The sequence below is a fragment of the Marmota flaviventris genome, chromosome 6, assembly GCF_047511675.1.
Source record: "Marmota flaviventris isolate mMarFla1 chromosome 6, mMarFla1.hap1, whole genome shotgun sequence".
In the NCBI taxonomy this organism is placed as follows: Eukaryota; Metazoa; Chordata; class Mammalia; order Rodentia; family Sciuridae; genus Marmota; species Marmota flaviventris.
Window position 1 is genome coordinate 122,073,349 of NC_092503.1, and position 13,576 is coordinate 122,086,924.

The following is a 13,576-nucleotide window of genomic DNA, read 5'->3' on the forward strand; positions in this document are numbered from 1 at the left end:
TCTTATAAGAAGAGCCCAGGCAGCCTGGACTTCTGTGTGAGAGGACATTGTGCTGTAGCTGCCACAAGCAGGCTTTGGCCTGAGGCTCCATTAATAATGATAGTGTCTCTAGAAGAGGGAGGTGCTCTGAAGTGAACATTCATCCAACTTGACACTTGTTGCATGTCAGATAGGTTACACTGTTTCTGCACCTGAGAAACAGGAGCAAAATGAAATCAGACAATTGTCCTCTCTGAGAGCAGGTGTCCTAGTGGGCAGAGTTGGAGGACATCAGAGTTCATGGCAGGAGGTGGCAAGTATTATAGGGAAGGTGATCAAGCACATGGTGGGAGGCAGGGAAGAGGGCTGTGTGCTGGGGTGGGCAGTGTGGGCATCATGAAGGAGTTGAGAATTGAGGAAAGACTTGAGGACCTGCAGTAATTAGCTATGAGGACACCTGGAAGAAGTTCTTCCCAGGCCAAGAGAAGCTGCACTGCAGATATTACAGGGCAGGGGCTGGACAGGGGAGCGAGTAGGTTGCTGTGGCTATATCTGATAATAATGGAGATCATGACTGAGGTGCATTCACATCCTTTAGCCTGAGTCCAGGAGAGATAGACTTCACTCATATACTTACGGATGCCTTGTCATGGTGTCCACACAGCTCTGCTTCTGCTCTGGGGACTCCCTTCATGGCCAAAGAAGTGAAGTGACCACCACCTGTGCTCAGGAATCTCTGCTCCTAGGTTGTTCTCTTCACTCCTGAGGTGGCTGGCTTGATGAGGGGTGCATGGCCTTTTGATGACCCAGTGACAGTGCAAGCTACATGGCTCCACCTTGCAGGGCTGCTCATGCTCTGAACTAACATCCAGCATGTGGGTGCTGTTCCCCACCCCCAGCCAGGATTCCTGGATCCAGGAATCAAGGGATGGGAATGGGAGTGGCAGCTCTCACAGTGGCCCCCAGTGTCCCACTAGCAAAGTGTGTGCTTCCTGTCTGGTGACCTCATGCCCTGCTGGCCTAGAGTTTTTAGCTCCCAAAGTGAAATGCTTCCACCAAGAGGCACAGCAGTGACTCCACTGAACTGTTCCATCAGTCACACCAGGTCCCCTCAATGTCCTGTACTTTCATCCTCTCTAAGCTCTGCAGACCCCTCTTTTGTCTCCTCTTACACCTCCTCCTCAACTCCTGAAAACTTTCCACTGCATCTTCTGGAATTCTCAGCTCAGGACTAACAAAACCTCGAAAGTCCTCTCTCAGGATATTCCTCACCTCCTGGCTCTAACAAAAAATTGGGTTTCTTGGAGAACATGGCCCCTCTGAAGTCCTGTCTTGTGGGAGTGCTTCCCTAGGGCCAGGAGCTGGGGTAGGGTCCTTGCTCCTAATGGAAGTTCTCAGACTTTTCTACAGTCCCCTCACTGACATTCCTTAACCTGTCATCAGACTAGAGCCCCCAGGAGACTACTACTCCCAGGAGGCCCCAGGCTACCACCCTATTTCGTACTCTTTATTCCTGGCTCCCCATCATTTTTCCAGCCATGCTGTGTCCTTGCTCTTTAGTGATTTTAACACAATAAAATGTGGTGACTGAAGAAAGGTCCCCAAACATGTTCAGGCCCTAATTCTTGGAACTGTGAATACATAGCATCACGTGACAGAAGGGACATTACTGATGTAGTTAAGGTTAAGGACCTGAAAATAGGGAAATTACCTTGCATGGTCTGCATGGCCCAGTGAGATTCAGAAATCCTTAGAAGAGGAGACCCAGGGTATGGGAGTGTTGCCCAGAGGTAGAGTGCTGACCTAGAATATATGAGGCCAAGTTCTATCCCCAGCACCATGAGGAGCAGGGGAATCAGAGAATCTCTGACTCGAGTAAGAGAGATGTTACAGAACAGGCAGACTGAGGAAATGTGGCAGAGGGGACAGCAAAGTTTCCACTGGAGGAAGGATTCGATGGGCTGTAGGGGCCATGTGGAAAGTATCCAAAGGAGGGCTCTATGAGGTAGGAGCTAAACATTGTTTGTGTATGACCATCAGCAAGGAACTAGGGACCTCATCCCCACATCTGCAAGGAATTGAATTCTGACAACAACCTGAATGAGCTTGGAAACAGATTTCTCCCCAGAGCCTACAGTAAGGAACACAGACCAGCTGACACCTTGACCTTAACCCAGAGAGACCCATATTAGAGTTGGAATCTGCATAACTGTGAGGTCATATGGCATTAGATATCTTCACTGCATCTTATGGAGACATCTGTGACATAATAAAATTTTAATGTTGTGTATATGTTCTAACAATTCTGCTAATGTTTCCTCCACTCACAGATCAGTGGTATCCACATGACCCCACAAAGAACTTGCCATCCTCTTGTCTCTGCCTGTAGAGTAGCTGGGTTTATAAGCATGCACCACCAATCTGGCTTACACACATGTAGACGTGAAACCTAATTTTAGTCCAGCATTATATTGTGAACATTTCCCATGTTGTTAGGAACTATTAAATTAAATTATCTCCAAATTATACGAAAAAGATCAAAGATTCCATACTTTGAAAGAATAATACAATGGTGACTATAGACCTAATTATTTCAATATTTTCTTACATTTCTTTTAGGATGTAAGAAATTATAGTTGTATAATTCTTGCTGAAAGACTAGAAAAAGCATTCATTGTGACATTTATTCCTAAGTAAATCAATGCTAATTATAAAATAACATTTTCTTTGAATAATACAGTCATGACACTAAAACGATTAATATAATCTTCTAATATTATCCAATGTCAAATAGTATAAAATTCGCATAATTACTTCACACATATCTTGCATTTGGAAGTATAATTGGGAGTCCTTGGCCCTTTCCAAGGATCCCATCTAAACTTGCAGCCCTGGTCCCTTGAGAACCACACCCAGGACAAGAGAAAAGTAGAAACATCTCCTCCACCTCCTCTCCTTTTTACCCAGTTTTTTTTTTTCCTGTGGGGCAGGGGAGGGGGATACTGGTGATTGAACTCAGGGGCACTCAACCACTGAGCCACATTCCCAGACCTATTTTGTATTTTATTTAGAGAAAAAGTCTCACTGAGTTCTTAGCACCTTGCTTTGGGCTGAGGCTGGCTTTGAACTCACGATCCTCCTGCCTCAGTCTCCCAAGCCCAGGTGTGTGCCACCATGCCCAGATCTCTGTTTTTAAAAAATAAAATTTGGAAACACCCTAGTCACTAAGGTTTTTTAAACAAAATGTTCTCCTACTTGGGAACAGCAACTCACTGTCCACCAAATATCCTATAGTGTGGATATATACACTGGGACTGTCAGGACAAGGTCACAGCCTCTGTTCTTTCCTGGGCCTCTGTCCCCTTTAGCAGGACAGGGCTCTGTGTCAGGGTGTCATATGGTACCCAGAAATGGCACCTCCAGCAGCAGGTGTCAGTAGGTCTGCCCTTAGGGGTAAGCACCCAACTCTCCTCAGTTGAGGAATAAATCATACACAGACTAGCCAACCTCCACCCTCAGACACTCCACCTAATGACAATCAAGAAAGGTTCCACAATGCCACTAAGACCCAACAACCCCAAACTAATCTTCATCCATAGAGAAAAGAAACAGACCCAACTGCTCCCACACCTGCCCCTCTCCCAGCCCACCTCACTGCCTGTCCTGAATCCCCCAGGACTAACCGCCTGTGTCCCTTCCCTGTTTGGTTAGCCATGCTAGGTCCCCTTCAACATCCTGCACTGTCATCCTCGTGAGGCTCTGCACACCCCTGTTCTGTCTCCTCTTGTGCCCTCTTCCCAAATCCTGGAATCTTCCCATGACACCTCCTGGAATTCTCAACTTATGAAAAACAAACCTACAAAATCCTCTCAAGACAGAGCCTGCCATCTCTCACAGAAACCTGGTCTCCTAGAGGACAAAGGCCCAGTGAAGTCTTCTCCCCTGGGGGTTTCCATGGGCACAATGTATTCTTGGGCCAGCAGCTGGGGTGGGGTCCTTGCTCCACATTGAGTTCTCAGACCATTCTGCTCCCCATTCCCAATACCTTACCCTGTCTTAAATGGGAGCCCCCAACTCCATTCATCGTGGGCACTCCCAGGCACCACAGGCAATTTCCCCATCTCTGCACTCTTAGCGTCTCCTTGTTCCTCACCCTCTCAGAAGTGCTATCTCCTTGCTCCTCACTGATTTCAACACAAGAAGAGGCGGGGACTGATGAATAGTTCCCAGAGATTCCCACACCCTAATCTTTGGAAGAGTGAAGAGGTTGTATCATATGGTGAAAGGGACATTACAAACTAAATTTGGAGCTGAAATCAATGAAATCGAAACAAAAGAAACAATTGAAAAAATTGACAAAACAAAACATTGGTTTTTTTGAAAAAATAAATAAACCTGATAAACCCTTAGCCACACTAACGAAGAGAACGAGAGAGAAAACTCAAATTACTAAAATCCATAATGAAAAAGGAAATATCACAACGTACACTACTGAAATACAGAGGATAATTAGAAAATATTTTGAAAATTTATACTCCCCAAAATAGAAAATATTGAAGACATTGACAAATTTCTAGAGTCATATTATCAACCAAAAAGGAATTAGGATGATATACACAAGTTAAACAGATAAATTTCAAGCAATAAATTAGAAGATGCCATCAAAGCCTACCAATCAAGAAAAACTCAGGACCAGAGTATTCATAGCTGAGTTCTACTAGACCTTTAAAGAAGAACTAATACCCGACTCTCCCAATTATTCCATGAAATAGTAAAAGAGGAACACTTCCAAACTCATTCTATGAGACTAGTATCACCTGATTCTAAAACCAAACAAAGACACATCAAGGAAAGAACACTTCAGACCAATATCTCTAATAAACATAGATGTAGAAATTGTCAATAAAATTATGAAAATTGAATACAAAAACATATTAAAAAGATAGTGCGCCACAATCAATTGGGGTTCATCCCAGAGATGCAAGGTTGGTTCAGCATATGGAAATCAATAAATGTAATTAATCACATCAAGAGACTTAAAATAAGAATCATATGATCATTTCAGTAGATGCAGAAAAAGCATTTGACAAAATGCAATAACCCTTCATGTTCAAAACACTAGAAAAACTAGGGATAACAGGAACATATATTAACATTGTAAAAGCTATCTATGCTAACCCCAAGGCCAACATCATTCTAAATGGAAAAAAATTGAAAGCATTCCCTCTAAAAACTGGAACAAGACAGGGATGCCCTCTTTCACCACTTCTATTTAACATAGTTCTTGAAACTCTAGCCAGAGCAATTAGAAAGACAAAAGAAATTAAGGGGATACAAATAGGAAAAGAAGAACTCAAACTATCACTATTTGCCAAAGACATGATTATATACTTAAAGGATCTGAAAATTTCTACCAGAAACCTTCTAGAATTAATAAATGAATTCAGCAAAGTAGCAGGATATAACATCAACATCCATAAATCAAATGCAATTCTGTATATCAGTGACAAATCCTCTGAAAGAGAAATTAGGAAAACTACCTCATTTACAATAGCCTTGAAAAAAAAATACTTGGGAATCAACATAACAAAAGAGGTAAAAGACCTCTACAATGAAAACTATAGCGGTAAAGAAAGAAATTAAAGAAGACCTTAGAAGATGGAAAGATCTCCCTTATTCTTGGATAGGCAGAATTAATATTGTCAAAATGATCATACTACCAAAAGTGTTATACAGATTTAATGCAATTATAATCAAAATCCCAATGACATTCCTTATAGAAATAGAAAAAGCAATCATGAAATTCATCTGGAAAAATAAGAGACCCAGAATAGCCAAAGCAATCCTTAGCAAGAATGAAGCAGGTGGCGTCACAATACCAGACCTTAAACTATACTACAGAGAAATAGTAACAAAAATGGTATGGTATTTGGCACCAAAATAGTCTTGAAGATCAATGGTACAGAATAGAGGACACAGAGACTAACCCACATAATTACAGTTATCTTATATTAGACAAAGGTGCCAAAAGCGTACATTGGAGAAAAGACAGCCTCTTCAACACATGGTGCTAGGAAAACTCGAAATCCATATGCAACAAAATGAAATTAAACCCCTATCTCTCACCATGCACACAACTCAACTCAAAGTGGATCAAGGACCTAGGAATTAAACCAGAGAGACTGTGTCTATTAGAAGAAAAAGTAGGTCCAAATTTCTATCATGTCAGATTAGGCCCCAACTTCCTTAATAAGACTCCTATAGCGTAAAAATTAATATCAAGAATCAATAAATGGGATGGATTTAAGGCTGCTGATTCATAATGCAGTGGGGCATGGGAGGATTAGATGAACTCTAGATAGGGCGAAGGGGAAAAGGGGAAGGAGGGGAAGGGAGGGGGCTTGCAGATAAGAAGGAAGGTGGAATGAGATGGACACCATTACTGTAAGTACATGTATGAAGACACGAATGGTGTGACTCTATGTTCTGTACAACCAGAGATATGAAAAATTGTGCTCTAATTGTGTAATATTAATTGTAATGCATTATGCTGTTATATATAACAAATTAAAATAAAAAATGAAAAAAGAACAAACAATGAAGTGAAGAGAGAACCTACAGAATGGGAGCAAATTTTTACCACATGCACATCAGATAGAGCACTAATCTCTAGGATATATAAAGAACTCAAAAAACTTAACACCAAAAAAAAAAAAAAGATAACCCAATCAATAAATGGGCCAAGGAACTAAACAGACACTTCTCAGAAGACATACAATTGATCAACAAATATATGAAAAAATATTCTATATCTCTAGCAATTAGAGAAATGCAAATCAAAACTACTCTAAGATTTCATCTCACTCTAGTCAGAATTGCAGTTATCAAGAATACAAGAAAAAAATAACTGTTGGCAAGGATGTGGGGGAAAAGGCCCACCTTTTCATTGCTGGTGGGATTGTAAATTGGTGCAACTAGTCTGGGAAGTAGTATGGAGATTCCTTGGAATGGAACCACCATTTGACCCAGCTATTCCACTTTTTGGTCTATACTCAAAGGATTTAAAAACAGAATACTACAGTGATGCAGCTACGTCAGCACAATCCACAATAGCTAAGCTGTGGAACCAATCTAGATGCTCTTCGTAGACGAATGGATAAAGAAACTGTAATATATATATTACTCAGCATTAAAAGAGAATAAATTATGACATTTGTAGGTTAATGGATGGAGCTGGGGAATATCATGCTAAGCGAAGTAAGCCAATCCCCCCCAAAACAAAGGCTGAATGTTTTCTCTGGTAAGTGGATGCTGACCCATAATGGGGTGGGGAGAATGGGAGGAATTGGAGAACTTTGAATAGGGGAAAGGGAAGGGAGGAGGAACAGGGGTAAGAAAGATGGTGGAATCAGATGGATATCATTACTATAGATACACGTATTATGACACGAATGGGTGACTCTACTTCACGTACAACCAGAGAAATGAAAACAATTGTTCTCCATTTGTGTACTATGAATCAAAATGCATTCTGCTGTCATGTATATCTAATTAGAATAAATGAATAAATAAATAATTTTTTAAAAGGGACATTATTGATGCAACCAAAGTGAAGATCTGAAAATGGGGAGATTGTCCTGGGTGGCCCTATCAAATAACAGTAAAATTTCCAAGCAGAGATCATCCTCTGGCTGGACTCAGAGAGATGCTACAGGAGAGGCAGGCAGAGGGGATGCAGCAGAGGGGACATAAGAAGTTCCAGTGGAAGAAAGATGAGATGTGCTATATGGGGCACATATGAGGACCGGAGAGAGGGCTCTAGGAGCTAAAAGTGGCCCCTGCATGACAGTCAGCCAGGAGATAGGGACTGAATTCTCAGAATAACCATATTGAACCTGGAAGCAGATTCCTCACCAGAGCCTCCAGTGAGAAACAAAGACCTGTGACACCTTGACCCTGTGAGCCTCTTGGGGGATTGGAACCTACATACCTGTGAGGTCATAAGTGGAACTACATAAAGCCATTTGGCTTGTGGTAATTTCCATGGCTTTTTAACCTCTGTGGAGACTAAGAAAACTGATATCCACCCCTCAGCAGGTGGACATGACTTAGATGAAGAACATAAGAAATCATCTTGATGATGTCAGGATCAAGTTCTTTCCAGTCATAGAGAAATCGCATGCAAATGCACTGGGGCAGGAACATGTCCTTGTGGTCATTGGAGAGTAAGTACTCTGGTGTGCCCTGAGTAGGGTCACTGAGTAGAGGCCAATGATGTGTTCAGATCCTGTAGGCCTGAAAGTTCCTGGAAGTCTTTGAATCTTTTTTTCTGTGTGAGTCAGAGAGTTAGAAGACAGCTTGAGCACAGGAGGATCATAATAGAACTTCCCTTATAAAAAGACTTGTGTTGTAGAAGGCACTATGGATTCTATGATGAGAAGACAATGCCAAAGAGAATCAAGAAAGGCAGTAGAAACTGCAGGGAACCAGTGTTCTGTTCTTGACTAGAGAGGCCAGTCTCATCCCTGGTGTGTCAGTAGTGGAAATGGTGGGGGTGATAGGATCCTAGATCCCTTCTGTGGATTGCCTTCCCAGCACTTCCTAATGGACAGAAGCTGGGGTATAAGAAGGAAGAATCAGTGGTGCACCCCTTATATCAGACTGCAAAAAGAGAAGGATGGAGTTGCCCTCAGTGGAGCAGCAGAGGACTCTGGAAAGGGCATATGAGAGAAGGGACATAGCAGGCACTCAGTGTAGACATTGAACTGAGATCTATCCTGGAAATACAGGTGAGGCTGGCACATTGGCAGTAGGATAGAGGGCATCTCCATCCTTCTCCTTAGTCCAGCCTACTGATCTGAGATATTTGGTCTGTGGACAGGATTGAGTGTTTTGTAACAAGCCCACCAGCCATCCTGGTGCTTGGCCAGATAGGGACCACTGAGGTCAGTGATCAGTGTCAGAGTGGGAGGGGTCTTAAATCCACATTTAAATGTGTTTTTCTCTTGAGGAGAAAAGGGATGTATATTGTCAATGACAAGACATAATGTTGAAAGATCATGTTGTTCTCTCTTCCAGGGGTACAGCCAGGTGGAAGATGCAGGTAGTGAAGAAAAAATATCTCTCTGCTGCTCTCTGAAACTGTACCCAGACCCATTTCTTACTTCTTGGAGCAAAGAATGGGATCCATGTTTTTATGACTTAAATATTTAAGTTTTATACAGAACGAGGAATCAAAGATGGCAGAATAGAGGAAGGCTGTACTTTCCACTTGCTCCACAGCTCAGAATAGAAGCAGCAGGAGTTCTGTGTTTCATTGAAGTGGGTGCCTGAGGGAATTCACTAAAGTTCAATATTGGACATCAAGAGACCCAGAAATGCAGGTATTTTTTTTTTTCAAAGAAGAAGCCATACTTTATTGCAGTACAAATTAAGCAGGGTGGGAGCTGGGAGGCTAGCAGCCCACCCTCCAGGTGAGGAAACCAGAGGCGGCATCAACCCTGCCCTCCACAGCCATGGCCCTGCTGGGCGGAGGGAGGGCCATGTCCAGCTAAAGGGTGAGGGGAGTCAAAGAGGTGGTCCATGTGTCTGGAGACAGATGGTGGGCAGAATCACACCCAGTTTTGTTATGAAAAGAATTGCTTTTAGCTTCAAAAATGAAACAGACACCACATCCCTGTCCTGTCCTCCTGTGTGCTGGAAAGTTCTGGAAGCAGCTCTTGCCTACCTGGACACAGACTTGCCCACTGCACTGCAGCTACACCGGAACCATTGGCAGCTGCTGGGCACACACCTGTGATCCAGCTACTGAGTGGCTGAGGCAGGAGAATCACAAGTTCAAGGCCAGCCTGAGCAACTTAGTGAGATCCTGTCCCCAAATGAAAAAGGGCTGGGGATGTAGCTCAGTGGTACAGCACTTGTCTAGCAAGTGAGAAGCCCTGGGTTCCATCCTCAGGACCACAGAACAACACTCCAAGACCATGAAACAAAGGAACGCTAACACGTGACCACAAATTCCAGAAAAAAATTAGGAAAGAACTAAAATTTTACATTTTCTTCCCATAAGTTAAAAAACAAAATGCCCACACTTTGACTCTGGACCTTAGTGACAACAGCACCTGTCTTGAACTGAGGTCCTCCTTGGAATCATCTTGTTAGCCACGGCCATTTCTCAGCCACTCCTGCCTGGTGCTCTGCCACCCACACTCATCCTTGAGACCCTCTCCAGAGCACCTCAGCCCATCTCAGAGGGTGGCGAGGTGTCTGGTGAGCAGGTGGGCCCTGGTGGGAACTCGAGTAGGCCAACTTTCCAGAGGACAGGCCACTCTCAAACATGAGAAGGGAGAAGCCGGCCCTCCTGCGTGGCCATGGGCAGAGGTCTGCTGGTGGGGGCTGGAGTGTGGCTGGTGGCCAGGGTTTCCCAGGCTTTCTGGGGCATCTGTCACCCCGCTTGGGGGAGCCATGAGGCAAGAGGGCACACTGTGGAAAGAGACCCAACGAGGCCTCATTCTATGCAGAGTTCCCAAACATTTCCCTCAGAGCCCCATTTCTAAGGAACCCTTGTCCCCTAACCTCTGGAAACAGCAGCCCAGGATCCACACTCTCCCGGTGCCAGGAACAAAGCCCTTGATAAAGTTGGGGACTCACTCACGTAGTCAGTGGTGAGGGGTATAGAGGGGGCTGGGGTACCACTTGGCCCCAGTGGTGTCCTCACTGACCCATAGCAGAGAGGAGGACCCTCAATCCCAGTGGGTGATACAGGGACAGGGCCGGGAAGGCAGAGGATTTGGGCTGAGGCTATGACTTGGTCAGGGACTGGAGAAGAGGAGGTGGCAGGTCAGGGTCTTGGCAGGAGGAGCTCAGAGAACTGAGGCCCCAACCTGGCCAGCAAGAACAGGTGGGAGGCCCTAGACGAGGCGGGTGACATGGCAATCGCTGGGCTGGTCCAGAAACAGGGTGCTGAAGACATCGTTGAAGAAGCTGGGGTGGTACCTGCAGGCTCGCTCACAGTCTGGGTTGAAGTTCACCTCCAGGATCTGGGGCTGCATCACCCGCTTTCCATCAGGGAGGCTGTCCCACTTCAGCATGAGGTCAATGGCGTACACGGCCCGGGATGCGGGGTAGTCGCAGAGGCCCTGGGGTGGTGGCTTGGCACATGCCACCTGGAACAGCTCCATGATGGCCCGGAAGATCTCAGCCTGGACACCACTCCAGGGGAACTCTGGGTATTGCTTCTCAAACTCAGGGATGAATTCATTGTAGTGTACCTGCTTCAGCACCACGTCTGGGTCGTAGTTCATGACGGTGAAGTGTTTCTCATAGTCGTCAAGGTCGTCAAGTGAGAAGGGCCGGTTGGAGAAGCGTAGCCAGAACACGTCATAGGCAAACAGCTGCAGCGGCTTCACAGAGCGCAGCAGCACCACATAGCGGACATCGAACTTGACGCTGCCCACGTCTTCTCTAAGGAACAGGACCGGGCTTTCGATGTACTTGGATACCACCTTGGGAGTGCTCTCCCGGTGCCAGATGATGCTGGGGAGGCTCCTGGTGACATGGGTGTCCAGGCTGCGGGCCAGGTTCCAGGGCTTGCAGATCCAGTGGTTGTCCTCCCCCCGCCTCTCCCGCTGCTGGAAGTAGCTGACAAACTGGGGCAGCTCCGTGCGCAGGTTGAAGGTCCGGGGCAACCAGGGGGGGCCCTCGGGGCCCCCTGCCAGGCGTGCGATGGAAGCCAGGCAGTCCTTCACGGTCAGCAGGTTCTCGCAGGGGAACTGGTTCAGCAGCACCTGCGGCCGCTCCTGGCTGAGGCTCCTGTAGTCCTTGAAGTGGGAGAAGTGGTAGAGGATGTCGGCGTCTGCCTCGCTCGGGGTGAAGGTGAAGCGTGGGTGGGTGAGGTGGCTGAGCACCTGCTGCACGTCCGTGTGGACCTTGAAGACGTGGTCATGGGGATGGGCTGCAGGGCTGATGGCAAGTGGCAGTTTCTCCTTGTTCTCCTCCAGAATGGCCTGGTAGTACTCGGCGGGCGGCTCGGGCGTGGAGGAGCTGAGGTCTGACATGTCGGTGGGGGCCCAGGGCAGCAGCATGCATTTCCGGATCAGAGGGTCTGCCTCTCCGTAGGCAAAGTCCCGGGTCACCTCCTCGCCTGTGTCCAAGTCCCTCAGCGGCCACAGCAGCGTGTAGGCCACTTGCTGGGGCATGTAGAAGAAGGGTGCCGTGGCGAAGCTGGGCACGTCTGCGTGCTGGATCCGCGAGCCAAACTCGTCCATGATGTACCACACCGGCACCTTCTCCTCAGCTGTCCCATGGGCCACCTGGTAGGTCTGGTTGAACTTCCACATATCTTCTAGCACCAGGGCCACAGCCTCCAGGCTGGGCAGCTCACCATGAAACTCGATGCCCATCAAGGAGGCCATGCGGTGCAGCAGCCCTGGCACCTGCTGTTGCTGCTGGCGGGCATGCTCCACGCGACACGTCCAGGCGAGGTCGATGAGGAAGATGCTGTTGGGGTCTGCGGCCCGAAGCCCGCTTTCACTGGTCACGATGACCTTGTAGCACAGTTCACTCCCGGGGTTGGGCTGCTTCCTTCGTGCCTCCCCGGCAGCTGGATCCTCCTCCTCTTCCACCTCCTCCACCTGCATTATCCCGAACATCTCCCCGGCGTCGAAGACCTCGTGCTCCAGCTTGTGCAGCAGGCGGCCCCAGTACCGCTCCGGGACGCCCGAGGCGCGCAGCGCCGGGCCGTGCAGCGCCGCGAACTCGGCCAGGGCCCGCGCGCCTTCCTCTGGTGCCCGGCCCCGGCTGCCGCGCTCCGGCCCGGCTCGGCTTCCATGGCGCCTCGGCCCGAGCCAGAGCCAGCGCAAATGTGGAGCCGCCGCCCCCAGGCCGGCCCGCCAGCCGCTCCGCCGCCGCTCTCAGGTATTTTGAATAAAGCAAGAAAGAGTACATTGGAGCCAAGCTAAGGAGAAGCCATTCAAATGACGCAAGGGGTCAGGTTTCAAGGGGTTGAGTCTAGCTTCCTTATGTCTGCTGTCAGCAGGTTGATTGACATCTAGGAAGTCCATACCCAAAGGGAGAGCAAGAGAAGGGTACACACAAAGTGTTTCCATAGAACATTCTATCCCAAATAGGGCAAAGGGATAATATCACAAAAGAACAGGTGAGCCTAGCTCAGTCCATGGGGTGACACATCTACATCTAAAGATGCATCCTCAAACTTCCAGGACTGGGGCAATGTCCAGGTCACTATGAGATGTAGTGATGGTCAAAGCCTCTCTGCTCTGGGACAGAGAACACGAATCATTCAAAGTGACTTCCCACAAGTGTTGCTAAGCAAATAAAAAATAGAATCAAATTAAACATTAGAAATCAATCAAAATGGCAAGAATTCATACATATCTATCTTCTCTTTATAGGAATTTAAGTGGTCACATCATCCATTGAAATATGGATGCTGTTACAAAGTGTTAAAAAAAATAAGACCTCATTGTATGGTGTCTGTATGACCCTTGACACAGGCAAAAGTATTCAAAGGCAAGTGAAAGAATGGAAAATTATATTCCATGTAAACAGAACCCTAAAGTAAGTAGGACTAGCTACTCAT

At 46.6% G+C, this 13,576-nt stretch overlaps 1 pseudogene; it reads right to left on the reverse strand.

Moving 5' to 3' along the window:
- Positions 1-9,372: 9,372 nt before the first annotated feature.
- Positions 9,373-13,576, reverse strand: LOC139706137 (tubulin--tyrosine ligase-like protein 12 pseudogene; annotated as a pseudogene).